Source organism: Ambystoma mexicanum, chromosome 4p (assembly GCF_040938575.1).
Source record: "Ambystoma mexicanum isolate Mex_15411 chromosome 4p, UKY_AmexF1_1, whole genome shotgun sequence".
Taxonomy (NCBI): domain Eukaryota; kingdom Metazoa; phylum Chordata; class Amphibia; order Caudata; family Ambystomatidae; genus Ambystoma; species Ambystoma mexicanum.
Genome location: NC_090927.1, coordinates 69,946,392 through 69,964,436, shown reverse-complemented (window position 1 = coordinate 69,964,436; position 18,045 = coordinate 69,946,392). Strand labels below are relative to the sequence as shown.

At 46.7% G+C, this 18,045-nt stretch overlaps 1 pseudogene; it reads right to left on the bottom strand.

Moving 5' to 3' along the window:
- Positions 1-11,046, bottom strand: part of LOC138453005 (zinc finger protein 84-like) — a 169,292-nt pseudogene extending 158,246 nt beyond the window's left edge.
- Positions 11,047-18,045: the final 6,999 nt, after the last annotated feature.

The window sequence follows — 18,045 nt, the reverse complement described above, 5'->3', positions numbered from 1 at the left end:
TCCAATGAGAATGAAATTAGGTGGTGATCTGTCCATATTTGAGGTAAGATAATAGGGGTGGAGATTTTGCAGTTATGGTCAGCAATCCAATCTAGGGTTCTCCCTTTGATATGCGTTGGCTCAAACACTCTTTGGATGTAGCCCAGTTCAGTTAGAATGTTGGATGCTGCTATGGCTTGTGGGTCGTTGATATCATTGAAGCAAATATTAAGGTCACCAAGCAATATTGATTGGGTGGTGTCTTTGAGGTTTTCTGAGAGGATGGTAGATATATCTTCTATGAAGGTCTTGATGGGACCTGGAGGTCTATATATCAAGTGGAGGTTAAGAGTTTGCGAGTTGGCTGTGGGAGTCTTAGTAGACATTATCTCACAAGATTCAATGGTAGGTGAAGGAGTAAGTCTCATTCCAGGCTTAGTTTTGGCAATGATGGCTAGTTCGCCACCTCGAGCTCCAAATCGATGCGTTCTGAGGATGGTGTAATTGTCGGGAACGGCTGGGGATAGTGCTGGGCCTGATGTCTCATGCAGCCATGTTTCTGTTATGGCTAGGAAGTCGTAATCTTCAGCAGAGATGACTTCAGATATTTCTATGGCATCTAGAGATCTAGCGTTTATTAAGGCTCCTTTAAGTTTGGGTATGGTGTTTGTTGGTGGGGGTGAGGCAAGGTTTATTGAAACTGTGGGGGTGCAGCTTTTTTCTCTATTTGAGGGTTGTTATGCCTTTTGTGATTATGAGGGTTGAGTTTAAGAATGGGTTCAGCGGCCATTTTGGTTCGATTGTTGTTAGTTTCATACTTGATAAGAGGATCAAAGATTCTAGGTAGTCGTGCTCGTAGTCTTAGATTTCTCTCGGCTATATTATATTGTGTCATGGGTTGTTGTGTTACTGTTACTGTAAAGGGTGACATAATGTGTAGTCCCAGTAGTGTGAGTAAGGTGCCCAAGTATACTAAGTAGGACCATATAAGGTGCATTGTAAAATGTGTAGTGTGTCCTATATCTAAGTGAAGGGCTAGTTAGTCTAATTTTCTATGTGAGCAGGCGAAGTAGGAGGTCATAGAAACTGAGTCTGTCAGCACGTCTAGGTAAGAGAATCGAATACAGCCAGATAGCAGTGAGAGTGATCCATTATCTGATGGTAATAATCTAACGCCCAGTTGTTTAATGCAGGAGAGGCACAAATGGGCTAAGAGCAATAGTCAAAGTGGGGCGCACATGTGCTAAGTGCGATAGTCAGATAGTCTAGATGCAGCTATCACAAGGCAGGCACATAGGCTAATGCTGCTATCAAAGGCAAGGCACACAGTGTCAGGTTGAAGGGTGCACATGGTCTGGGTGCATCAATTATAAGGCAGGGCACATAGACTAATACTCCTATCAAGCTATCGAGGCAGGGCACACAATGACAGGTTGCAGGTGGCAGGAGTGGTCTCTAGGCGACCTTAGGGCACAGCAAAAATAGTAATGTGGTCTCTAGGCGACCATCGGGCACAGAAAAAATAGTAATGTGGTCTCTAGGCGACCATAGGGCACAGAAAAATAGTAATGTGGTCTCTAGGCGACCATAGGGCACAGAAAAATAGTAATGTGGTCTCTAGGCGACCATAGGGCACAAAAGATAATGATAATACGCTAGAAAGTCACATGCGTGAGCATAAGAGAGGGTAGCGGAGTGAAGGCTTACCATCGGTAAAATAGGAGGGCATCACTGGGTCCATGGCGGTACTTTGCAATAGTTGGGCAGAATTCTAAGTTAAATCGGCTATCCATTTATCCACTGAAGGCACGTTGCACTGTTCTTGTACAATCTAAGGCAACACTGTAGGGTAAAACTCATACGTACAATAGAAGGGACTGGTCTTTAGAGAGGAATGTGTGGTGTTATATGCAAATTTTGCCGCCGCAGTAGTGATACCCAGTCGTGATCCAATTGGGTCAAGAAACATCGAAGGAACTGTTCAAGAGTTTGATCGACTCTCTCAGTAATGCCATTGCTCTGGGGGTGATAACCAGGAGGACATAGCTTGTTTTATAGTCTACAGAGTTGGGTCCAGAACTTGTAGATGTACTGACTGCCACGGTCCGAAATGATGGAAGAAGGTAGTCCATGTAGCCGAAAGATTCAGTAAACTCTTGCCATTTTGGCTGCAGAAGGTAACTTGGCTAGTGGGGCGAAATTAGCCATTCTTGAAAAGGAATCGATCATAACCATAATGGTAGTGCAGCCTCTTGAAGGGGGCAGATCAACGATGAGGTCTGTGGTGGTTTTGCATGAGGAGGAATGCTGCTGTAATAATCTAACAGATTTATCTTTAGGCGATTTGTTCTGGGCAGATAGCACACATGACTTGACATGATTTTTTACGGACTGAACCATGGCGTGCCACCAAGATTACCCCCGACGTGTTTATAGAGTGGCGATGATGCCCTGGTGACCGGCAGGTAAAGAGATGTGGCAAATCTGAAGCACAGCTTCCTGGGTGGAAATTGAAGGTAAATAAAGACGTTTCTATTTGAACATGTAGCCCTCTTTCTTTTCCAATACCCAGGGATTTTACTGCTGTAACATTTGCCATTCCTGGGATTGCAAGGCGTTGTGTTGTACTTGTTCCAGAAAACGGGCCACATGACAGAGACACACTTTCTTCTGCAGAATTGTGGGGTAAGAAACAGGTAAGAATTCTAAATGATTAGGCCTTCTTGTTAAAGAATCTGCAAGGATGTTCTGCGAACCCAGAACGTAGGGGAGATTGAAGTGGAACGGAGCAAAAAAGTAAGCCCAGTGGGCTTGTCGACGACTACGACCCTCGATTGACTGCAACACTTGCAGGTTTTTGGAGGTGAATTCTGATATGAACAGGATAGGCGGCACCAAGCAAGAAATGCTTGTCGAATAGACAACTCTTTTTCCAATACGGAATAGGGTTGTTCGCAACCCGAAAGTGTTCTTCTACGGGATGTTCTTCACTGTTTTCTTGTGTTTGTTTTAGCACAGCCTCAATGACTGCCTCAGAGGCATCAGTCTCCACTATAAAGAGCCTTGAGGTGTAAGGGTGACAAAGGAGAGGAGCTTCTATGAATAGTTTCTTTAGGTATTGAAAGGCCTGTTCCTGCTCTGAAGTCCAATCAAAGGGAACCTCCTTTTTTAATAGACGGGTGATCTGCAGGACAATATCTGAGAAACTGGGAATTAACTTCCTGTCGAAATTAGCTAGACCCAAAAAGGACTATACCTGTTTCAAAGAAGCATTTTGTGGGCAAGAAGCGATGGCAGACACTCTACGGGGATCCATGGCAATTCCAGACTGGGTGATTACAAAACCCAGATACTGAAAGGAGGAGCAATGAAACTGACATTTCTCGGGTTTAGTCAATAGGTGATGGTCACGTAACTTGGTTAAGACCCGTTTGACGTGCTCTTGATGTTCTTCTGCTTTGCTGGAATAGATCAGAATGTCGTCCAAATAAACAATCACAGTGTGTTGGAACAGCATGTCAGAAACAACCCAATCCATGAACAGCTGAAAAACTGCAGGTGCATTCATCAGCCCAAATGGCATGACAAGATATTCAAAACGACCAAAGGGCGTACGGAAAGAAGTTTTCCACTCGTCTCCAGGTTTTATACAGATGAGATGGAATGCCCCTCGTAAATTGTTTGGAAAATATTATGGCTCTGTGCAGGACCTCCAGAATGTGAATAATTAATGGCAAAGGGTGCGTGTCCTTTCTTGTAACTTGGTTAAGACCACGGTAATCAAGACATGGACAGAGCTCAGTGTTTCCTTTTTAGGAACAAAAAAATAAATAAAAATACAAGAGAAGCAGCTGCCGGAAACTTGGAAGGTCTGATCATTCTTAAGGTTCATGTCTAGGTACTCCTTTAGGGCAGTTTTTTCAGGGGAGGATAGAATAAACATCCTGTCAAAGGGAATGATGGCGTCCAGTAGGGTGCCTATCGCATAGTCTTCTGGACGATGCGGTGGGAGAATCTTTTCCTGTGAGTCAGAGAAGACATCAGCTAATTCCTGGTACTCAGATGGAACTTGTTGGATGTGTGAGAGAGACATGGAATGGGCTTCTTGCACGTTGATGGAGGTATCCACTGTTAACACAGCTGACTCCAGAAGATGAGATATGCAGAATTCAGATCCAAGAAAGAGTGTTCCTGTGGCAGAGTTTGTATAAGGGTTGCACTGCTGTAGCCATGGCATCCCTAAAAACCACAGGATAGTGGGCTGGCATTATTTTGTCAAAACGAAGTATTTCAGTGTGGTGATTGATCATAAGCTTAACGGGCTTAGATTGTTCGATTATAGGGCCTGTGGTAAGAGGTCTGACGTCAATTCCTTCCACCGTTTGGATCTAGCACTTGGCTTCACGAGTGATCTTGTTTTGGGTAGCCCAGTTGTCATCCAGAAATAGTCCCACAGCTCCACTATCCACTATGTCCGGAATGGGTTCTTATCCTTCAGCATGAGGAAAGCTCTTGGGACCACTAAAGATGTTCGCGAAGTTGAATCCAGAGAAATAGACAAAGAGGAGCTATTATCAATCTCCCATTTCCCTGCTGCATTCACGAACGGGAGCTGGCATTTCACGCTCGCTGAGGCGGAACAATGGGATAATTCACCGCCATGTGGTTAGGCAAGGCACAATACAGAAAGACCTTGCTCGATTCTATAGCTTCTTTCTCCTTGGGTTAGAGGACCATGAATGGAAACCAACTGCATGAGCTCTGGTTCAAAAGAGGAGGTAGATCCAATTCCCTGAGAAAGAGGTACAACTGGTGGTGGTAATTGATGTTGTCTCTTCACGGCTTTCCTTTCCTGAATGCGGAAAACAATCAGCAAGGACAAGTCGAGAAGGGCCTAAAAATGGTCACGTCTAGCAACTCTAGCTAGTTCATCTTTGATATCCTCGTTCAGACCATGCCTAAACTATGTAAAAAGTATACAAAGAAGAATATAACTCACACTGTAAGTTGACAGAGAAGTTAAGGTCTAATTTATGCTAAATTTACCAAACCAATGTGTGTTCTGCTCCTAGAGAGTCAGAAACTAGGAAAGTACCAGGAAGAACAACTGGAGCGAAACTGACCATGAATTTTAATGAAACAAAAAGGAAATTGGCTAAAATGTCCAATGTACAACAAAAGTGAAAGAAAATAGTTCTAAACAATACAATAAGGATTTGTACATAGATTGTTCAGATACATAAACAGTGAATTAAACAGAATTGCCAAAGTAGATGGTTAAAACATACTAAGAGAGAGATTTGTTCAAAGCATGGACAAAAATCACATTTAGCATACAAATTACAAAATTAGACTTAGTATTTAGTATTTGCATAGTATTATTCAGACTGTCTTTTATCAAAGGTTCCTACCCTTTGTGTGTATTCATGATCAAGGTATGATCATGTTTTGTGAAACTATGTAAAACAGACATTAGGAGACCAGTCAGCTTCCTTAGCTAACTGTTTAAACTTTGTAATTGTTTATGTATATAGCGCTTATACACAGGTGGACTGCTTCAAAGCGCTGCAAGGTGGGAAGGGCACAATGGAATACAGTAATCATTCAGGGCTTGAAGTTTCTTAATGATCTAAACAGAAAAACTAGCATACTAGCCATGATGGTATTTCTCCTAGTGTAAGTGCATGAAGTGTTACAGTTGTGACCAAGCTAGGTAAGGGGGCAAAAAAGGGGGTGGTGGTGGCAGGACAGACAAACTTACTAGTCCTAATACATTTAGGTCATGCATGCGTACAGACGGAGGTGCGAGGAGGAGGTGCGGGGGGAGTGAGGGGAACAGACGCGTCCAGTCAGCAGGGCCTGGGGTTAAGTGCAGAGAGGTTGCCCCGCTCGCGGCTCAGGAGGATAGCTCAGGAGCAACGTGCACGACTTAGAACCAAGACGACATAGAGCACCATAGGTTAAATACCTGGGTCCGTGCTTAGAAACCTCTGGGTATTCAGGGCGCCCCGAGGCAAGTGCAAAAGACTGGCGGGGGAGCCTGGGACCTGTAAGGCTCTGGAGGTGAATCAGGCAACCATTCAGCAAAAACTGAAAAGAGTTAGGGAGGATAAGGAGGAAGGAGGGTGGAGAGAAAAAGAACAGAAGTTAGCAGGGGAGAGGGAGAGAGAAGAAGGAAGAGAAGAGGAAGGTCTTGAGGAGTTTCTGGAACGTAAGGTGCTCCGGCTCAAGACGGAGAGAGGCCGTTCCAGAGGGAGCCACCTGCAGAGGATAAGGATCTACCCCCAAATCTCTGTGAAAGCGGCTCAACCACAGAGAGTTGGGGTAGGACGAGTGGAGAACTCTACAGGGAGATGATTTAGGAAGAGAGCATTGTAGGGAGTGCGTGCCCCGGGCCCAGAAAGCCTTGTGGATTATGCAGAGGGTCTTGAACTTGATCCTTGCAGCCACAGGGAGTCAGTGGAGGGATTTCAGCGGAGAGATGCGGTCCCTGGGCTTGAAGCCAAGGAGAAGTCTTGCTGTTCTGGATGAGTTGTAGAGGACGGAGAGTGGAAGTAGGAAAATTGAGAAAGGGGATGTTGCAATAGTCCAGCCTGGAGAGAGACAAGGCTCTTGGGGTGGTGAGCCTCCAGGGGAAAGTGAGAAACAGTAGAATACCTCAGAGGAGGTGCAGTTGGAGTGGAACTTTTTGGAGATGTCTGAGATGTGATAAGAGAAGGCGAGAATGAAGGTGAAGATGACCCCTACATTTTTTGCCCCATTGGTGGGTGAGGGCGCAGGGCCAAGGGAGGCCGGCCAGTATGAAAGTGGGAAAGCGGGAGCAGGGGTCCAAGGAGGACAATCTCTGTCTTACTGGCATTAAGGCAGGGATCGTTAGCAGCACACCAAGACAGAGGGAGAGATAGAGTCAAGATTTGAGAGCAGGTCTTCACAGGTGTTGAGAAGAGCAGTTTCTTTGCCTCTGGATGCTTTCAAGCCAGACTGATGGTCATGGAGGCAACCAACAGATTCGGTGTGGAGGGTAAATTGAGTGATAGCCAGATTCTCCAGGAGTTGGTGATGGAGATCGGGTGGTAGTTTGCCAGAATAGACGAGTCGGTGAAAGGTTTTTTGAGCAGAGGGTGCACCAGAGAGTGCTTCAGCGGAGAGGGGAAAACTCCAGTGGCGAAAGAGGTTACAGTGCTCAGTCAAGGCTGGAGCGAGAGTGTCAATATTGTCCAGGGGTCCACCTGTTTGGAGGAGGCTTTCATAGACCGGACTTGTCTAGAGACCTCATCAGGTATGAAAGGGGAGAGGGAGGAGAGAAGCGGGGGAGTGGTGGAGGGCAGCCGAAGGGGGCCCAAGACATGGTGCAGGAGGGGAAGCAGAAGAGAGAGGACAGGATTTTATGTGCTTTGGTGGCAAAATGTGCAGCCAGGGCCGAAGAAAGGGCGTTCGGTGGGTCCAGTAGAGGATGCGGCTGCAGTAGGGTTGGCCAGTTCCTTACAGACTTTAAAGTTAAGCCGTGTTGTTAGATGCCACAGAGATGCAGGCTTGAATGGAGACTCTTTTCTTGGAGTTGATGCAGAGTCTATATTGCCTTTGAAGAAGACGGCAGGCCAGTTTGTCAGAGGATGCACCTGAAGATCCCCATTTCCGTTGAGCTGCTCTGCACTTGCATTTAAGGGCAGCCTGCGTTTAAGGGTAGCCAGATCGCAGTCATACAAGAGTTGCACTTCTTGGCAGGCTTCAGTCGGACCTTCATGACAGGGGAAAGAATGTCAAGAGTGTTAGAGATGGAGCTGTGAAAGTTAGAGAGGGATGTATCAGGGTGGGAGTCCGCCGCAGGAGGGGAGTAGGTGGAGGCAAAGGAAGCCACTGACACTCACTCTTTTCATGGGTCAGATAACTTTGAAGGCAGGAGGTGGTGTAGGGTGTGCCATTGCTGAAGGAGAAGAGAATGATCAGTCCATGAGAGTGATGTAGTGAGAGAAATAGAGAGTGGGATGTCTGTGGTGTAACCAGCAGTTTGCGCTGGCCCATAGGGTAGACTGGAAAGAGAAAGGGCGTCACACAGGTTTGTGGAAAGGTCCTGAAGAGTCCGGAGAGTCAAGATGGATGTTAAGATCCCCCAGCAGGAGGAGTTGGGAAGAGAAGAGGCCAGGTCAGCCCATTCACAAAGGAAGAGGGTGGACTGGCCCAGCGGCCAAAAGAAGGTGGCCAGAGTAAGAGCGAGTAGACCTGAGTGGGAATAATGGAAACGCGGACCCATGCAGGAAAGATGTAACTTGGTTACATAGGCCAACATATCCTGTGAGCCTTGTTGGAAATCCAGCAACTTCTCCTGGGCAGTATACACAACATCAGGGCAGCCAAACATGGCCTTAAAAGTTCAGAGGAAGGTGGTGTAGTCGTCCAACAGAGGACCTCCAGCAGAAACTAAAAGGTGTAGCCCAAGTGAGTGCTTTGCCCTCGTTAAATGAGAAACTATAAACTACACTTTAGTTCTATCTGAAGCACAGAAGTGTGGTTTAAAAGTGAAATGAATAAGCCAAGAATCCAGGAATTGTCGCAGTTTTCTTGGAGATGCATCGTACTTCTCTCGCACTGTCCCAGTGCGGGAATAAATATTGACAGTACGTCCTGTGTCAAAACCATTTGATGAAGCGCAGCATTTTCCACCTTCAGGTTTTGTACCTCCATATTCACCACCTGCATCCCTCATAACAAGTCTTGCACAGGATCTACTTTTTTTTTTTTTTTTAGATGTTACTGTCCGGTGGCATCTCAAACTGTCAGAATCAACGGCTGGGCTCACCTGAGACAGCTTGCTTGAAGATAATCTGCAAAGAGTCTTCTGTAGAGCGAGTGTCGTGCAGAAAGGGTCTAGACTCTCTGGACGCCACCCTGCCCGTTAAAGGAACTACCCAGGCTGGGTGACCTCCAAAGCAGAAAGCCAAAAACTGGAAAAAGCCTTCTCGGATCTGAGGAAAGACCTGTGGATGCGAAGAGTGGATCACTGGGCATATGTAATCCAAAAGCATCCACAGATGCAAAAACAAGCCAGAATTCAAGAAGGAGAAAGATTTGGGAAGCAATTAAATATTGCGAGGGGAAAATATGAAGGAAGCAGAATAAGAGCAGAACAAGGCTAGGAAGCAAGGAATAAAAGACTCGAAGCGCTGAGCGAGGTAACTATACCTTCGGTTGAGACGCAACTCGAGGTCCCCAAGGCTGCATTCAGTGATATGTTCGCGGAAACCAGAAACAGCGACAGGCTACTGAGGGCTCCTAAAACTAGAGCACGCCAACTGCTTCCTTACAGATCAAAGGGGCGCCATGTTGGGAGGAAAAATGGCGCCAAACGTGGCGTCAATCTCCATGACAACCACAGAGAGCAGGGGCGGTAAAGCACGACAGATGTACAGAAACTGGATCCCTTTAAAACCAATAGCAATAGTTAACTGGAATTCACCAGGATTCTCAGATTTCCGGTGGAACGCATGTGTCAGCATAAGCTGTTATTTGAGATGTTTCTTTCTTTTGTTATCCTATTGCTCTTTGTTGTTGCGTCCTTAACTACGGGTCCATGGTCTGCGCAGTATAAATATTAAAGTAAAGTTAAAGCAAAGCTGGAGTACATGGGGCGCAAAAAGGCACATGTTTTATACACTATCACAATAGATATTTCTGCAATACATAACATTAATTACACAAGGACCACACATGGTCATTTTACTTAAATGCGCCCTTTCAATAAAGGGCTTTGCTGTTTTTAGACTTGTTACAAGTACTCTTTCAATTTTGATGCACTCTTAATGTGAAAAATAATGTACAACGCCTACGAATGACCACTTATGTGGCAAAGGAGGGTCTATCCTCTCTAAGGAAGGGTGCTGTGGAGGATTGGCACGGATGCACAGCTTATAGGCAGTGAGGGCTTGGGATATGCTTGGCACCGGATTGTGAGATACTAATGGTTCTCACGTAAACTTCAATTGGAGAGACGTGTCCTAACCTTATATTGGTGCATCTCATAGCCAATCGAGTTTGTTTTTTACTGGCTCTGTTTGGTGGCATGTGTGGTTCTGCTCATCTTCAGCACTACCACAGAGACACAGAGAGTTGTTTCTGATTCCACTGAGGAATTGGAGATTGTGGTAATTGATGCGCTCCGGGCTGGTGCAAAAAAATACTAGGGTGCCTCACCACACCAAATCCTGGGACAGCCCTACTTTGTCTTTTATCAAAGCATAGCGCGACAGGAAAATAGACTGCCATTAAAGTATTAAAGCATATGCCCTTTATTAGAGCACTTGCCCCTTTCATTTGCTAGGCTTTATTTACAAAAGGAGAGTGTATGACATCGTTGTGTCATTCCTCTCTGACGTCACCCAGGAGCGACTGCAGACTGTGCAGCAGCACCAGCGCATGTGGACTTTCCACATGAATGGGTACAGGGCGCTCTTTACTTCACCACTCCAGGATACAAGAAATCTGATGCAACAGCAATAATGCACAAGCAAACACCCCAGTTTGCACTGCCCCCTTATATTAAGCAGTTAACACGTCCATCCAGCAGTTTCTTTTTATTCTGCTACTGTCAGTTGTGGGTTTCCTATAGCAAATTCAGGGACACAAGTCCGAGAATACAAAGAAGAAATGCAGGCTTGAGGGGAACCTGCAGAGCGGCACTGCGCATGTCTGCAGGTAGATGCCCCTCCCCTCCTCTGCACTAGACCAGTGCCAGACCCTGTAAATTCGGAATAAAAGTCCCAGAATGCAAAGAAGAAATGCGGGCTTGGAGGAGTATCGCGCATGTCTGCAGGTAGATGCCCCCTTCCCCCGCACTAGACCAGGCAGACTCTGTACTAAGGCCAGGCTTGTGCACACGGCCACACAATGCCTCACTGACCCCAGAAGGTCTGCAGCAGTGTATAGTGTCCTGCTTTAAACATTGCTTGTTTACCTGTCCAAGATCCCCAGTGTGGTTTTCTGTCGAGTCGAGAGCACAGGACCGTCTACAGAGCAGAGACCGGATCACCAAGCTAGTAGCTCTTCGTCTGAGCATGCGCACATCTGCGTTTCCGGTCCCAGGCCCGTACCTACTCGAAATGTGAGCATGCGCAAACAGGTAAGACTGGTGTCTACCGAGTAGAGGCAGGGCAATCACCACGCTCACTCACGCCAGACAGTAGCTCTTCATCTGAGCATGCGCACATCTGCGTTTCTGGGACGTGGTTTGTCTATGAGCATGCGCAAACAGGTAAGACTGTCTACCGAGCAGAGGCAGGGGATCACCACGCTCACTCACGCCAGACAGTAGCTCTTCATCTGAGCATGCGCACATCTGCGTTTCTGGGACGTGGTTTGTCTATGAGCATGCGCAAACAGGTAAGACTGTGTCTACCGAGCAAAGGCAGGGGATCCCCACGCTCACTCACGCCCGACATGAAGGGGGGGGGCTGCAGACCATATTTCCCGAAGAAAGGCACGACATAAAACTGTCTTGCCAGTGGAAGGAAGAAATGTCACTGAGGGTGTGCCTGCTGAGACCACGGCCATTGACAACAGAAAGGGGCAGTGCTAGTCAAAGGGGCAATAGGGGCTAAAGACTCTGGTTGCAACAGCTTAGAGGAAGAGAGGATAGGGGATGAATATCATAGAAGTAGAGAAAAAGGAGAAGTCACAGAGTAGCGTTTGGGGAGCAGCAGCAGTGGGGTTGTCCTGGTCACTATAGCTGTGGGGAGGAGGAGCAAGAGAACAGTGAGAAGCTCCTTGGGGTAGGAGGTCTGAACAAGGGAGTTACAGGGATGAAAACAGGCAGGTAGATGGAAGAGGATGGAGATGGAAAGAGGGCGTCCCCAAACCAAGACCATTTCCCCTCTGTACCTCATGGCTCTGCTGTATCTACGATCCCTTTCTCTCTATACTATCACTGGCTCTCCACGAGTATCGAGCAAAAGTGTGAGCGTGATCTCTGATGGATATAAAATCTTCTCAAATGTCTTAAGAATGTTGACTGAGTCACAGGTTAAGAAGTTGCAATTGTTCCTTGGACATTGTTCCCAGGAAACACCACACAATGCTGCAAATCTACTGTATTGTTATATAAAGATGAGGACAGCTGGTGCATGGCCAAAGGGAAACCATCTGTAGCGATATATCTACAAGTGAAAGACCTGGATAATCCTCTTGCCTATCTACAGGCGATTACACACAAAAGGGACATGACCCTGATTACGAAGATGCGTTTTAAATATTATTATTATTATTGTATTTATTGAGCAGGGACCTTGTTTCAAGAAGCAACAGAGCACTTTTTACAGAGGTATACAACAGTAATGATGCATCACAGAGCACATTTCAGAGATAACAACAGAACAGATATACAGCGGGGGTAGGATACAGAGGGGCACAGAGGAGGGGTACTGCTGTACAGGATGGCGGGGATGAGAGGGGCAGGCAGCATCTAGCTAGTCAGGTGCCGCGGGGGGCGACATGATGGCCTAGGTGTTGAGGAGGAGAGACTCATATGGATCAGATTTTTAAAAAAAATAAAGCTAGATGGAAGACAGTACAGTGTATACATAATTGAATTAACTCTTCTGAATAAAGCACTGAAAAGTGACATTGGCCCCCGAAACAAGGGCTAGCAATATGTCTGTAGTTGGACAAGCACTTTGGGTCAGCATTCCGATTTTTAAGCAGAGTGATGATTGCAGCATGTTTTTAAGCCTTGTGGAACCATCCATTTGCTAAGAGAGGCATTAAAATGTGCTGTTCTCATGGATCCAAGACTCATATGAGAGAACCTTGAAAACAGCTCAGACTGATGCTGGAGAAAGCATAGAGTATACGACAGGAGGGCTCTCTACTTGGAGGTAGAGGGTTAGGTAGAGGTGCTGATGACACAGTGGATGACTGACGGGTCAGCCATTTCATGGAAGAACTACAACTGGTCATTGCAAGGTTTTTACGTGTGTTGGTGGTGTAGCTTTGGTGACATATCACGGAAGACCATGATTATCTCTCTGCTTCAATTGTAAGCTTCAGGGATCCTTTTTGGTAGTGTGCTCTTTTTGCCTCTTATTATTGCGGCCGGTAACCACTGTTATGGACATGGCAAGAAATCCAAACTGCAGCAGATTGGGATTTTCGTCAGTGTCTCCAAAATCCTCGATCATAGCATTGGAGGTGTAGAAGGTTCTTTCCCTTTGGTCGGCTAAGCAGTCTGCCTTATTGCAGGGGCCGCATTGTTGAGGGTCTGAGACACTATTACGAGGTTTATGAGATATTCCCAGATAGACATGGGCGCAACATTAACTGGTGGTTGCATAGAAGTGAAAACTGACTTGTAGTTATGCTGGTGGATGCCGTTAGGGTTCCTACACTCGAGAAAAGGACCTGGTACAAGTTTTGCAGGATGTGACGGTGGAGAATTAGATGACAGTGGAAGGTGTGAGAAATCTTAGGGTTATCTTGCATGTATTCCCTGGAGATCCTTGTTCTAGGTGGCCAAGGAAGCGCCATTGCTCTTGGATCCCAACCCTGGGGGCGGACAAGCGAGGGAGGATCACCGGGATAGAGGATCCTTGGCGAGAGCAGGGAAGAGAGCTTTCCCACAGGCTGTTATTTGATATTGAAAGCTCTGTCCTCTAGAGCTTAGCCCTGAATTAAAACCCCCTTCCGGTAAAATTAGCAAACACGTTTCCCTGCGTACCAATTCGAATCAGTCCTCCCCTCCCTTAGCTATTTCAAGCTGCTGTAAATACCGATCACAACATCGTATAAGGTTCCCAGTGTGAGGCAGGCATGGTATCACAATTTAGACACAGACACAAAGATACAAGTTTCAACACCTTTATTTAAAGTTTTGAATGGGGTTGGAGACTTCATAGCTGCTCCTAATTCTATAATGGGAGTAGTTTCAACCATCAAAGTAACATTACATAGTCCATGTCAGTCAGTCAAACAAAGGGAAAAGTCTATGTCAGAAACCTATACTTGCCCTCACACTTTACAATAACTAAGTGTGGGAAAATGTATGATAAATAAAAGAGTATCAAAAGAAAGTGCGAATGGCAACAGAGTTGGTTCTCAACTCCCTTCCCCAAGTTTAAGTCAGTGGGGTACTTTAAGAGTTCTTTCAAGGTGGGTAGTAGACACAGTTCAAATAATTCACATAAGTCTTTCATGCTTCCCTCGCCCAACTCAACATCAGTTCAATACGTATCACATTTCTCTTCAGGCTTTCCTTGCCTGTTTCACATAACACATTTCTCTCAGTCTTCCTGTGCCTGTTTTGACCATCATCAATATAACACAGTTGTCATGACTCGCTCCCTTCGCTCCCGTTCCCACCACTTGGGGGCATGATTTGGGGTATATTCCCTACTTGACCTTTCCTCCGAACCTTATGCTACGGTGCTGTGATGTATTGGGAGCGCTAAATCCCTATTTTCCAAGCTACTTCCCTTCCGGATCCATTCCAGGTTTTTGGCAGCCAGCATGCTTCTTTAACCAAATGACTATGCTTCCCAGAATGCCTGGCCCACTGCTCTACCTCCACCCTTGCAGGACAAGGTTGGCTGGAGGATAGGCAACAGCTGTGGCTGCAGGTGCAGCAATCAGCACACCTGAGGCGTGTGCTCGTTAAGCAGCTTTAAAAGCCTCAGTCTTACTTCAGTCCAGCGCTGGTCATCATTTGCAGTGTTCCTGTTGTGACTAGTCCCTTGTTCCTTGCCTTTGTACCTAGTTCCTAGTTCCTGTTTTCTTGTTCCTCCGCCCTGAATCTTGGATTCATGCGCTAATTGATTTCTGCTCCCTTGATTCCCTTTTTGTCTTCCTCTGTTTGCAGGCAGCACTTCTCAGTGCTTTCCCCTTTTAGATGCAGCCCAGTTTGTCTGTGTTCTATATTTCTTTGACTCTGTCCTTTGCTGCTGTAAACCCGTATGCCTTAGCCTTCCTCTTAGATTAGCTTCCTGTCTTTTCCTTGGAGGGGTAGGGAGAAGTTTGCATTGGTTATTTCGTTTTTCCCTGCTCCTGATCCTTACTTTCTATTGGGATCCATTCCATGTTTTCCGTTGCACTTCTGCATTTATTTCCCATTTGATTATTAGGTGTGGTGTGCGGTTGTAGCTAGCTCCTGTGTGAATGCTTATGTTTGCCTCACTAATTTGTAATCACTATTCCAACTTAGGTATTTAGTTTTCCTCCCATTGCTGTTCTAGCCTTTCGGGGTACCAGTTTCATCAACAGGATTCGTGGGCTAGCTGACATTCAAGAGGTTTATCTCGTCCTCGTGAGTACAGTTCTTTAGTTCCCTTATTTAATACCATCAAGAGTGTTAGTTCACAGATCCTGTCATTGCTTGCCCTCCACGTGGGTTTAGCGCTGTCAGTACCTGTAACAGCAATTGGGGGTAAGGCGCTTGCCGACTTTCCTCGCGGTCAGGTGCTTACCCCACATCCCTTTTCATATATTGGTTTTGATGTCACACTCTATTTGCACTCCTGGGTTCTAGCATACATGAGTCGTTGTTCCTGTGTGCACATTTCCCTTGCCATATTCGCTGCCTTTGTACTCGCCTGACTAATCCTGACAACAGTTCTTGTACAACAATATTGCGGGTGACTCTATCACCATAGGCCCCTCAGGTTTCCTCACCCAAGTCTAGGCCTTTCGGGACTTTAACTTTGTTCAGTTCGTTGTGGGATTCCCTTCCCCAACCTTCTTGGTTGTCAATTTACTTTCACGTCAAAGACTTTCGAAACTGCATAGATTTACTCGAGCCTGTGCATGACCACTTTGACACAATGTTTTGTTAATCAATAATGTCATTGAAAACCTAACCTTGTTTCAATTCAGTTCTTTAATATGCACATAACCAATAAAGGTTTTACATATAAAAACAACAACATACATACATGACAATATAAGACAATGAATTACAATGGTCTAAAAGCAAGGAGCAAATTCCTAGATTAAAAGAATTATTATAAAATCGACTCATATTCATAATCAAAGTTAAAAATATATACCTCTAGATAATTCTGTTAAAATAAGTAAGACTTTTTCATAAAATTTCATCATATAATAAATCAGATTTATATTATTTCCTTGCATCAAAGAGTCCCATATATCATCTATATGGTTCTCTTGCCACGTATTCTCATAGGCTACAAGATACTTACAGGGTAATTCATAGAATTTCGCACAAAAGTGGCGCACACGGCTGGCGCACAGTGTGCGCGTGCAAATGTCTGCGCCAGCCGTGTGCGCTTGGCGCAGAGTGGGGCAGCCAAACAGCAGCGCCAGTTACGCCCCCAAGAACGCCCTCGCGCAAGGAAAAGCCATCAAAATCCCCAATTCAGCGCAAAGGGCTGCGCTAACCCTGGACCAGTTTACAGGGCTGCCAAACAGCAAAGCCAAGCGGGGAACGTGTATTACTGGGGTGCGCGTGAAGTTTCACACGCGAAAGGGCCTGTGCGAGTGCGATACGTGTATAACTGGGGTTCGCGGGAAGTTTCACACGCGATTTCAGCAGGGTACGTGTATTACGGGGGTTTGTGGGAAGTCACACACGCGATTGGATCCAGGTACGTGTATTTCGGGGGTGCGCATGAAGTTTCACACACGATTTCAGCAGGGTATGTGTATTTCGGGGGTGCGCGGGAAGTTTCACACGCGATTTCAGCAGGGTACGTGTATTTTGGGGTGCGTGGGAAGTTTCACACGCGATAGGCCCTGTGCGAGCGGGGTACGTGTATTACTGGGGTTCGCGTGAAGTTTCACATGCGATTTCAGCAGGGTACGTGTATTTCGGGGGTGCGCTGGAAGTTTCACACGCGATAGGCCTTGTGCGAGTGGGGTACGTGTATTTCGGGGGTGCGCGGGAAGTTTCACACGTGATTTCAGCAGGGTACGTGTATTTTGGGGGTGCGCGGGAAGTTTCACACACGATAGGCCCTGAGCGAGCGGGGTACGTGTATTACTGGGGTTCGCGTGAAGTTTCATGCGCGATTTCAGCAGGGTACGTGTATTTCGGGGGTGCGCAGGAAGTTTCACACGCGATAGGCCCTGTGCAAGTGGGGTACGTGTATTTCGGGGGTGCGCGGGAAGTTTCACACGCAATTTCAGCAGGGTACGTGTATTTCGGGGGTGCGCGGGAAGTTTCACACGCGATAGGCCCTGTGCGAGCGGGGTACGTGTATTACTGAGGTTCGCGTGAAGTTTCACACGCGATTTCAGCAGGGTACGAGTATTTCAGGGGTGCACGGGAAGTGTCACACGTGATTTCAGCAGGGTACGTGTATTTCAGGGGGCACACAGGAAGTTTTACACACGAAAGGGCCCTGTGCGAGTGGGGTATGTGTATTCCTGGGGTTCGCGTGAAGTTTTACACACGAAAGGGCCCTGTGCGAGTGGGGTACGTGCATTCCTGGGGTTCGTGTGAAGTTTTACATGCGAAAAGGGGCCTGTGCGAGTGGGGTACGTGTATTCCTGGGATTCCCGGGAAGTTTTATACACGAAAGGGCCCTGTGCGAGTGGGGTACGTGTATTCCTGTGGCTCGCGGGAAGTTTTAAATGCGAAAGGGCCCTGTGCGAGTGGGGTACGTGTATTCCTGGGGTTCGCGGGAAGTTTTACACGCGAAAGGGCCCTGTGCATGTGGGGTACGTGTATTCCTGGGGTTCGCGGGAAGTTTTACACGTGAAAGGGCCCTGTGCGAGTGGGGTACGTGTATTCCTGGGGTTCGTGGGAAGTTTTACACGCGAAAGGGCCCTGTGCGAGTGGGGCACGTGTATTCCTGGGGTTCGCGTGAAGTTTTACACGTGAAAGGGCCCTGTGCGAGTGGGGTACGTGTATTCCTGGGGTTCGCGTGAAGTTTGACACGCGAAAGGGCAACGCCCGTGCGCGACACGTCACGGACGCGCTTACGTGCTAAGGGCCTTTGGTCCAATGAAATCGCGTATGTGTGCTGACCCGCTTACGCGCTAAGGGCCTTTCCTCGAATTACACGCTGACGTGCACATTTTTCACGTGCCAAATCACTCCGTATCAAGCTGGCCACACATACACACACG